Genomic DNA, 11,292 nt, shown 5'->3' on the forward strand with positions numbered 1-11,292 from the left:
AAATTCAGAGTTGCTACTGGAACACCAGCTGATTGGCTCAGGTCATATGCCGGCAGCTTATTTAGATTTAAAAAAGCAAAAACAAATGAAAAACTTCAAGGTAACTAGAAACTGAGAAATTCTATACCTAGTTCATTTGCAAATTGAAAAATGTTATTGTTAAATAATTGCCCCTTGCTGGAACTCTCTCATAAACTCATGTTTTTGGGGTACTGGGTTTATTCACTCAATTTCCCATCTGTCATTTCTTTTATCACTTACGGGCCCACTCTAAAACAAGGAGAAAATCATTTCAACCCTTGGTCTTATGCTTACTAAAATGTTTGTGAATTTTAGTCCACTTATCATTTCACAAGTGAGAACAAATGTACTTAATCAGAAACACAGTAAATTGGCCTCTTTCTTTGTCTTTTCCTTAGTAAAGGGTAAAGGATTATCAAGTTTTCTAATGAAATGAAGCACTTGGCTGTTAAAAGTTCACCATAAGACTTGAAGAGAAAGAAAGCTAGTATATTCTATGTAACCATTGCAGGATATCTCTTTCACATGCAAGCACACAGGACTCATGATACCTCAGTTTTCAAGTATTATGTTTAAATTGCTAATGATAGTGGGGAATAAGAACATCTATTTCACAGTTACCTGGCTTCCATGGGGAAGCAACACAAACATAGTGCATTCCCTCTTGGGCCCAAAACATGCCATGGAGCCAAAGAGAACTGATACTGAACTTGTACTACTACAAGTTTTGTTCAAGTGACTTCATGTGTCTTAGCGCACTGAGTCCTTACAACAATAAGAAGAGAATGAGAATATGCTCTCTTTTCAGATAAGTAAGTGAAAGCTAAAATAAATTGCCCAAAGCAAATGACTTGTCAGTGGCCATGAATGCTGTCAAGTTTGGAAACAAAATCAAGTGTCAGAAAAGCCAATTCAGGGCAGTGGCTGAGGTAATGACATATTTTGCATTCATTCACAAAGCATGCTGTTTCAGTGCCATTTTACATAGCTGGCTCTGCGAGTCAGGCCATCAGAAGAGAAAATCAGGTCATGACTTCTAAATGACAGCACTTACTTGAAATTCCAGGTGGGAGTGGAGAGTGGGCTCACTGTTTTTAACAATTAGAAAAACTCACACATGGTATAATTAATTTAAAAAAATACATAAGAACAAGTGAAGTCATGAAATGACTTTGATTTGATTAATGTATCCAAATTCAAGAAAGATCACTAGACCTTAATTCTATGCAAATAATTTTAGTACAGATCCAAACTCAGATTCTTCTAGGCTGGCTCTTTAAGCCCCCAAGGCAAAAGACTGGATGTATAACTGAGAAAGCCTGATATCAGAAACAAAATATTCACTGAACAACTATTTGATTAATTAACCTTACCTAATTTGGTCTCTGGCAAAGAGGCAAAATCGCAGAGTTCATGAAAGACTGGTATAATGCAACCAGTAGTAGCAATCAATTCTCCTTTCTGCTCCAAACAGAATGCCAGAGGAAGTCAGCCCAGCAGAACTGTTACCATGTCCCCTCTGCACTTTTCATTTCATAACCATAGGATTCATTTATCTGCTCAACAAATACGTATTGAATGCCTATTATATGCTAGGGCCTGGCACGTCTTCCAGATGCTGGGGAGTTAACAGCGAGCAAGACAAACAAAACCCTGCTCATAAAGGAAAACAAAATGAGAAATCTTTGAGAACCAAAGTCTTGTATCTGAATGTTTGTAATGATCTTCCAGTCATTTTATACTTCCTAGAATTATAACAGGACTAGGGAAACAAACTACTCAATCATGTTTTTCTGAAAGGCAATGTCCAGTGAAACACTGTGTTAAGGAAACTCAGAAGGATCAGGTTCAAATTGAAGTGACATTTGAGTAAAAAAGAGTCTCAAAGTTGGAAGAAACTTTATACTTGCTGATGCCAAGGTAATTGGTTGGTTGTTTTTTTTTTTTTTTTACCTCATCTGTGTATGAACTTGTATTTAGAAGATACCATATCCAACTAAAAATGGACCTCAGGGAAAGAGGCTTAGGCCTCTTTTCCATGGAACCTTCTTGGTGCCTTCTATGTGGCGTAGATGTCTCTAGGCATGTTTTAAGCCGATTTCTGGGTAGCAGGTTTCTTCTATTCTTATTAATATAACACACCCAAATTACCACATAGAGTTCCTGGCTTCAAAACATTAGGTGCCCTTTTAAAGAAAGATCTCTTTCAATACTTGGAAGTTAAGGAATAGTTTTAATTCCTTTTTAAAAATTCTTCATGATGGCTCAACACAGACAAATCATAAAACTTTAATTTGCGGAAACCAAGCCTACCAAATCATATGAATACTTCTTAAATTCTTCATATTCATGAATTCTTTCCCCACCCAGTAATCTTCCATTTATTTGTTTGTTTCAGAGATTGTTTGCACTTCTCTTGGGCCTGCCCTCTGTTTCCTGTTTGTGGGTGAAGGCTGAAATGGTAAGACCTGATGCACAGGTATGGAGACACTCAGTGATTAGAATGTTGAATGCTGTGGTTTTGGCTGGTGTTGCTCTCTCTAGCACATGTTTGCAGTTACTAACAAAGGGCATGAGAGATATTCTGTGTTACTATGTCCCAGGTCCTCTTCCATGCTTGAATGACTGAATCATCCTTGTTGAGGGGGCGGTTATATGAAAATACAAATGAATCCCCTATTGAAGTAAGTAATCCTCTAACTTGAGCAAAAAGAGAAATAAAATATGCAACAACCTAATTTCTAATTCCAGTCTTATCATGCTGCATAGGGTTCTCAATGTTTTTGCACATGAAGATCATGATTTAATTTAAAAGTCATAAATGCGTACCCATCTGCACATGTTTCTGATGTGATTGTACTTTGGATGAGTTTATTTGATAAAATATATAATACTCATGTGCTACTATGTGTTCAGAACCCTTTAAATGAAGTTATATTTTAATTAATCATAAGGGCCTTTATCTGCATTTAAAAATAGCAGCGCATATATACGTAGAGGATATTTTTAGTCATAGGCATGTTTGGTGTACCTATGCACTTAGTGATTCCTAATAATAGCAGTTGGATTTTCATAGATTTGGATCAGCCCTCAAGTTGAAAAGTTCAGAGTTGGGGAAGGAACACTGCACTTCACTTAAGTTGGGCCAGTACCAGGGTAGGCATCCAAAGACCTCAGGTTTGCTTGTTTGTGTCTGTGCCATGTAGCTACGTGAAGTTGGGCGTGTTGCTTAATTTCTTTGGGCTGCATTTTCTTCAACAGTAAAGTAGTAATGATAAGATCTAATGATGTCAATTGATTCTCAAGTCAAATAATAGATATGAAGATAGGGAATGACTAGGACCGAAGCTAGTCTATGCTTTTCTATACCTCTCAAACCTAGTATGACAGCACGGCACAGGTCATGCATACTTGTCTCACAAGGCCAGAAGTGAGAGGCATTTCCAAAGGACTCAAGCCTTATGGTGGTAACATTTATCCATCACTGCTGTGCTGAATTTAAACTGATGACCTATTCATGAAAGCCTTGGTGTCTGTTTGCCAATCTACCAAGTCATTGCCCAGACAAAAGTTCTGCTAATCTCTCAGTCTCCTGATGACATACAATGCTGTTCTCTTAAGAACTAGCCTACCCATTTGTTGTAATTTATGCAAAGATTTTTCAGAGTATGAATTCACAATAGAGATGAACTTTTATGGAGTACCATGTTTGTAGAAGAGATGACACCAGTGAAATTTCAGCATTTTGAGTCCATAAATAGCATCCTTTATGTAATCCATTATTTTCAGCAAGGCTCCGTGGGCTTGGGTCTATTTATTTTAACTCATTTTCCTCATGTCATCTGGTAAGATTTAGCTATAACTGTAGCAGCTGCAGTCTAAATTACCACATTGCTCAAAAAAGCTTATAGTGTGCTACTCTATGGTGACTGTGTCTTTAAGTGAACTTAAGAGTGTGGATCCTGTGCTAAACATATATTCATACCCCAGGAAGAGTGGGCAAGGCAGCTCAGGAGCAGGTAGCATCCCAGAGAGCGTTGCTCAAAGACTGCAGCTGCTCAGTCTTTACCCCAAGGGCAGCCAAAACATCAAGATCAAAGAGAATTCAGAAAGAAAGAAAGCACAACCCTAATTCAATACAGGAAAATTGCCATGACTATAGTGCTTAGTTCAGTCTTCTAAGAAAACAACAACAGAAGGCAAAAAAAAAAAAAAAAAAAAAAAAATCCCTAAGATCAGGCTCTGGCATCAGGAATTAGCTTGCCAAGGCGGAAGGCATACCCGGTGGGGAAGGCAGCTCGTTTTCCTAGACTAATCACAGAGCTTTGAGTCTACTTTTATTTCCAAATGTATCACTGCCAAGGTACAACATAAGCCATTTAATTCCTTCCCACAATCCAGAATTATTTGCTGTTATACAAGCTAAACACTTTCATGAAAACCCAGGAAATACACCGTTCCATTTAAGGTGAAAGAGTTAAACCAGGAGATAGGTAATCGGAGACTGGGGTTTTTCACTTCATTAAGAGCCTAACACAAATCCATCCTAGGGTGTTGATGGATAGCACGTATCCCTGGCAGTTGCCTATTGACACCTTCCAATAACTTGGTTGGTAAATCTCTTTGGTGATGGACAGAAGGGCAAGGTCATGATAGCCAACATTCCTCTATAGCTAGATCAAAGATACAGTTGATCCAGGGAGAAATTACACTTTCCATTACAGGTTGGCTTAAGGCAATAATCAGCCCAAAACTAGGCAAAAGGGGCAGAAACCTTTGGTAGGAGGCTTTGATCCAAAACATCTGAATGATACTGAGCATCCTTCTCCCACCCCCATGTCATCACTCAAGTTAAGAGTTTCTAGGAGGCACATGTTAAAATTCAGTACATTACCTGGAAGGGTGATGCATAAGCACCCATAATCACATCAGTTTCCCAGGTTGCTGGGTGATGGATCAAGGCTCAGATTAAAGTCATTGAGCTACAGAAGACCAGGATCTTTATGAGGTGCAAATGGTGTCCCTTTCTGAGGTGGGATAGAAATTCCTGTGAGGAATGCTCCAGGGTGAGCTTCCTCCCACTCAGGGGAGGTGGACGGGGTGGGGTCCACATGTGGGCAGATTACCAAAGAAGCAAAAAGGACTCAAAGAAAAACCCCAGTCTCCAATTATCTGTCTCCTGGTTTAAGTCTTTCACGTTAGATGGAACTGTGCATTTCCTGGATTTTCATGAAAGTGTTTAGCTTATATAAAAGGACTATAATATTCTACCTTTTACTCCAGAACAGGAATTCAAGAGCTGAGACTGTAATTTTATTTAGAACTCAGTCTTAATTAGCCAACCATTGTGGTTATCATGATGACATTTATCAGTTTGTTTGGAAGCACCACCAACTCAGACCCAAATGGTTCATTTACAAATAATAATCTCATGATGTATGCCTATATCATTTGGACAGTGGCTGAGGCAGAAAGTTGGTGAGTTCGAGGCCAGTCCGGGCTGCTAGTGAGACCCTGTCTCAAAAACAAAATGAAATAGAATAAATTTTTTTGTGGTAACGCTGGGGTTGGAACTCAGGGCCTCATGCTTGCTAGGTATGCATTTTTACTACTTAAGTAATTCCACCAGCCCTAAAATAAAATTGTAACTGAAAATATAATCATGTACAAATAAACCTTCCTTTATTTTTTTAATAAGCCTTCCTTTAATATATCATTTTAGATCAAGATAAATGTCTTCCTGATAGTACATAAAGCTTCTTCAAATTTACCCTGATACAGTAATTTCTACAGCATGCTGATATAATTAAAGAATTTAGTTTAGAAACAAGGTGAGGATAATTTTGTTTTAAACTGAAAAGTTGTAGAATATGTTTCTCATTTCACATATGTCTACCTCTGTTCAACATTGTAGAGTAAAAATAAATTAGGAAAAGCTTCACATTTATTATGTTTGGGGGAGATTATTCTTCAATCTTTACTTAATCTGTCTTTAATTAATCTTTGTTTAATTTGTTGTTTACCTTTCCTACCATTCCTATAAATGTTTTCCTCTTATACGATTTCTGACTAGAGAAAAATTGAAACAGGGGATTGATGCTCAATTCCACAATTTCCCAGTGAACAAATCCACCAATATTTGATGAGGAGCTTTTCTTTGTGAACCAGGGTGCTCTCCCCTCTTCTGCTCTGAATGGACTTTCATGTAAACTCCATTATGAGAGATTAGTGTCATTGTACATATTGAATAAAACAATATGCCTATAATGACATCTAATTGCAAATTTCTATTTTTACTAGAACAGAGAAATGGTAGGTGGGAAGACATATTCCTGAGGATTTCCTTCACCAATATTTTATTGTTAATTGGAGGGAAAAGGAAAGTTGGGATGAGAGTAAGAAGGGGAACTTGGAGCAGCAGATACATCATCTTCAGAATTTCTGTGCTGAGCCTATGTAGCTGAGGCACAACACAGCTTAAAAATATGGTACAAGAAGGTTCATTGCTCTATTCTATTTGGCCAGCCGTTGCCCAAGGCTTCTGATGCAAAACTATTATAGTCAGAGCCAGTATCATTCCACTCCCTTGTAACTTAAAATAATTAGACAATGTATTGGCTAATACAGTGTACATTTGTAGACATCATTTCTACTAATCTGCATAAAATAATACAGAGAAGTTCCCACACTGCAAACCTTTTCATGAATCCTTTAACCATGCTATTTCTCAGGGCTCTGTTCTTAAGTAAGATCAGTATCCCTTAGTGAGAGCTGAAAATGAGAAGGTGCATAGTTTCACAGAACAATAAGATTGTGCTCAATGGGTCTAAAACAAGGTAGTTCTTTGGAAGCTAAGTGAAGTCTTCATTGTGTGGCATTGGAATGCCATTTGATCCAAACACCCACTCAGTGAAGTGAAAGAATCTTCTACACCACATCCCTGGCAAATGCAGTGTCTGTATTTTCTGTGAACATCACATACAACTCACATGTTTGCAGAATGGCCCATACCTGTCTTCCAACACCTTTGATGTTTGCACTTGTGTCACTATCACCCAGTTGTCCCCCTCTCTATAGTTTAATTCCTCTCATCATTTCACTCCCCTACTTAAAACGCGGATAACTCTCTAGTGGCTTCTGAGCCACCCAATTGCCTTAGCATGGCCTTCCAAAACCTTTATGATTTGCATCTCATTTTTCTCCTAAATCTACTTCCATTCCCCTACTTTGGCCATTCATTCAACAAACACAACTCAAAACCCTAATACACTGAGCACTGGGTTAATTACTGATACCACAAAGAAGAAAAAAACAGTTCCTTGAACTTCAAGAACCTCATAGGGATGCATCCAAATAAGCACTGCCAACACCAGGCTGTTAACCATTTGTCAATTGTGTCATATACTCTTGTAATACTGTGCCCCTAAAATGCCCTTTCCTCTTATTGCTGCTGGTAGAACTTCTACTTATTAACACTGCTTCCTATGGGATCCTTTCTCTGACCTCAAAGTCAGAATTGAGAGCCTTCCTTATCTATACTTCCATAAGCACTTAACTTACAGAAAGTAAAGGCCTGAGAGAAGTATATCAGTGGGATATATCAGTGGGAAAGAGCTGGATAGAAATTTGGGGAAGGATATAGCATAACTCCAAGAATGAAAAACCATATTGTAGAATCAACAGGAACCAGCATAGTTCTTGGGTTCCATGGAATAGTCACAAAAGGTATTTTTTGTTGTTGAGGAAAAGTCAAAACATTTTGATTGACAATACCAGCAAGACTGAAGCCAATGAGAGTAACGTTGCTCTCAGAACCACAGCACATATGCTTATGCCAGGAAAAAAAGATGGGGGAAGGGCACAACAGATGCCCATCCCAGCAAATGTTACAGCTGTAGGAGTTATCAAATGTTTCAGTATAGATAAACTCACATATGGCAGATCAAAAAATAGGCTGTTATACAAAGTATGGACTGTGAGATGTTGTCTAATTTTAATTTTTTTTAAAAAAGGAAAAAATATTGATTGCACATATATTGCAACAGTACAAAACATTTTTATACAGCAAAACTGCTCATTTTTTCCTATGCTCCCTTTGATCAGAGGTAAAAAATCTTAATATAAATATAATTATGTTTTCTGAATTTCCTCCTTTTTTATATCATGTATACTTTCCCAGATTACTTCAAAGTCTCTATAAATGTTATTTCAACTTCTTTATAATATCTTATATGTTCCTAACACGTAATTTGCTAACCGAATCTCATAGATGTATAGAATATTTCTAATTTTTTCACCTATTTATAATTCCGTAGTTAAGTACACAAATTTTCCTTTCTTTGTATTTTTCCACAGAATTCCAAAAGTGAGATGGAAAAGATTTTTTTTAATGTAGGAATGCTTTATGGTTCTGAAATACTTTGCCATATTATTCTAGACAAGGTGTACTGGCTTAGATTTCCTTTAGCAATGTCTGATTACTCCAAATTCTCCTGGTTATGTAGCATTACCATCCTTTTTTCTAGCCATTCAGATTTAAAGTGGAACTTCGTTGTTTGAATTTGTTCAGTGTGTAGACGAATTCTTCATCCTATAACTTCTTGCTTCAGTGTGGGAGACAGCATCACTACCTATCCTGATGTTATATTCCTTGTTTTTATTTTATTCCCCCAATATCTTCTCCTTTCTAGCAAAATCAATTTGCTTGCTTTCCAGTGTACATAATTGTATTGAAGTGACTTTTTTGAGCCCTCAAATGTTTTGGACAGAAAAGATTACTTGTATGTTCACTTAAGATTAAAAGAGTTGGGTGCTAGTAGCTCATGTTTGCAATCTTAACTACTTGAGAGGCGGAGATCAGGAGAAGCATGTTTCAAAGCCAGCCTGGGCAAAAAGTAAGATCATATCTCAAAAATACCCGCACAGGTGAATTCAGCTATGATATATTGTAAGAACTTTGGTAAATATCACCAAATACAACTAGTATAACAATACTAAAAAATACATACCCAACACAAAAAAAGGACTGACAGAATGGCTCAAGTGGTAGAACATCTGCCTAGCAAGTGTGAGGCCTTGAGTTCAAAAAAAAAAACAAGATTAAGACAAAGATACGGGGGCAGGGGGGAGAAATGAACCAAGCCTTGTATGCACATATGAATAATACAAGAAAAATGAAAAAATAAAAAATAAAAAAATAAAGAGGATCAAAAAAAAGACAAAGATAACTTTCAACACATTGAAACATTGAAATTACAACTTAAAAACCTTCAACTTTTAAGTTCACCTTAGACATCTTATTTTACATAACACAAAATAGTAGCATCCTTTGAAACTCATTCAGAATATTTGTTCCACCTATAAATTTTGTTACTTAAGCACAGATAATTTTAACTGCATTAATATATTTAATAAGTTTCTTTTAAGTACTGCTACCATGATAATAATTTTTCTGAGTACTTTTAAACCTTATCATTCTAGTAAATTAAATCTATAAATATGATGAACTTCATATTTTCTTAACTCTTCCAATATTGTATATGAGCTTGGTAACATTTAACTTAAAAGCACAAGTCTGAATTATTTATGTAATTATACATTTTAAATTGGAATTATAAATCTGACCTATTATTGCAATAGGCAAAAATAATCTTAAACATCACAAGGTAAGATATTATATATACCAGATTCTTTACTATAAAAATATTAATTCTATGTGCTTGGTTTTCATAAACATCTGTAATTCATACTAAGTTTACCTACTAAGAAACCTTGGTTAACCAAGATGGTTTCTCCACCAGAGATTGCTTAGATGCTGACTGAATTCTTATTGGCAACACTATCTTCCCCTGACTCTACAGAAGAGACCTCATAACTTAAAGGAGATATTGGTTTCATGGTCCTCCTAGACTCATACCCCAAATGGTCCTCACCTCTGTTTATCTCACAGAAGGCTGAAACTCCTACCCAGACTAGACACCTGGCTATCTTGGGCATTCATTTGGCTTCCAACTCTAAATATCTTTGAACTTGATTCTGTTCTGTATTCCTCTTTCATTTTTGTCCTCTACAAGTTATAGATCCTAAAATGATATCCAACTGAAATTTTGATGTTTTGTATGGTTTTGCCCAATTACACAAACACATCTTCAAATTTCATTCTTCTGGCAATCCAAATACTCACTTTGAGCTTTTATTTTTCCCCTTTAGAATTCATATATTCCTTTCTATTGGAAACCATTTAAGAGCAAATATCTGGAAGAGAGGGAGAGAGACAGAGAGAGAAAGAGAGATCTTGAGTGAAGTAGATTGAAATCTGCACAAAAAAGCAAAATTTTAAAACTCAAAGTTTATTCTCAAATTGTACTCAAATTTATTCTCTTCAAAACTTCCCTTCTTTTATAAAATAAAATGCAAGATTCTGGACATGAGATAGTAGTGGGTCTGACCTGCATTGCACTTTGCACACATGCTTATTTCCCTTACATAATATGTTAACATTTGCTGATACAGTACCAAAATACCATTTGCTCATGGTTATTTTGTTCCTTTTGTCTGGAATACACTTGCCATGTCTTTTTTAGCTGATGGATACTTAACCTTATCATTCACCACTGAGTTTCATGGGAATATCAATTATATTTCTGCTTAATTTATTCATTTATGCATACTTCCTCTATTGTACTATAGACTGCATAATGGCTAGAATTGGGTTTTATTCATCTCAGCACACTCAGAAATTAACTTAAATACTGGCACAAAGGGGTACATTGCAGAAAGATTTTTTTTGAAGAATCGTGTGAAAACAAACAGGAGAAAGGATGGAAGAAAGAAAAGAAATCTGTTTTAAAAGTATGGACAAGTTTATTGACTAATTATTGATGTCTTAATAAGAATCTTTATGTGGTAGAAAAAAGTATTTGTGACTTAATCTCTTAAGAAAAATCTCAGATGTCAGAGAATCCTGATTCCTGCTGAACAATACATTATAAAAATTTTATCACTAGTCTTGATGAAAAATTAAGTATGCAAAGGAAAACTGCAAAGTAATTACCAACTATCATTAGAAGACAGAAAACACTAACAAGTTAGGTAGCAAGATAAATGAAGGAAGCACCTAGTATAGTGAATAAATGGTAGAGCTCAGAGGTCAACTTCAATTTTCTTACCACTAAAGGCAGAAGTCTTTTACAAATTCCATCTGCCTCTCAAAATTTTCATAGGTGAGATTGCCATATCTCAATTTTTAAAAACAATTTATCATTCAATAGA

This window comes from Castor canadensis, chromosome 8 (genome assembly GCF_047511655.1).
Source record: "Castor canadensis chromosome 8, mCasCan1.hap1v2, whole genome shotgun sequence".
NCBI classification, from domain to species: Eukaryota; Metazoa; Chordata; class Mammalia; order Rodentia; family Castoridae; genus Castor; species Castor canadensis.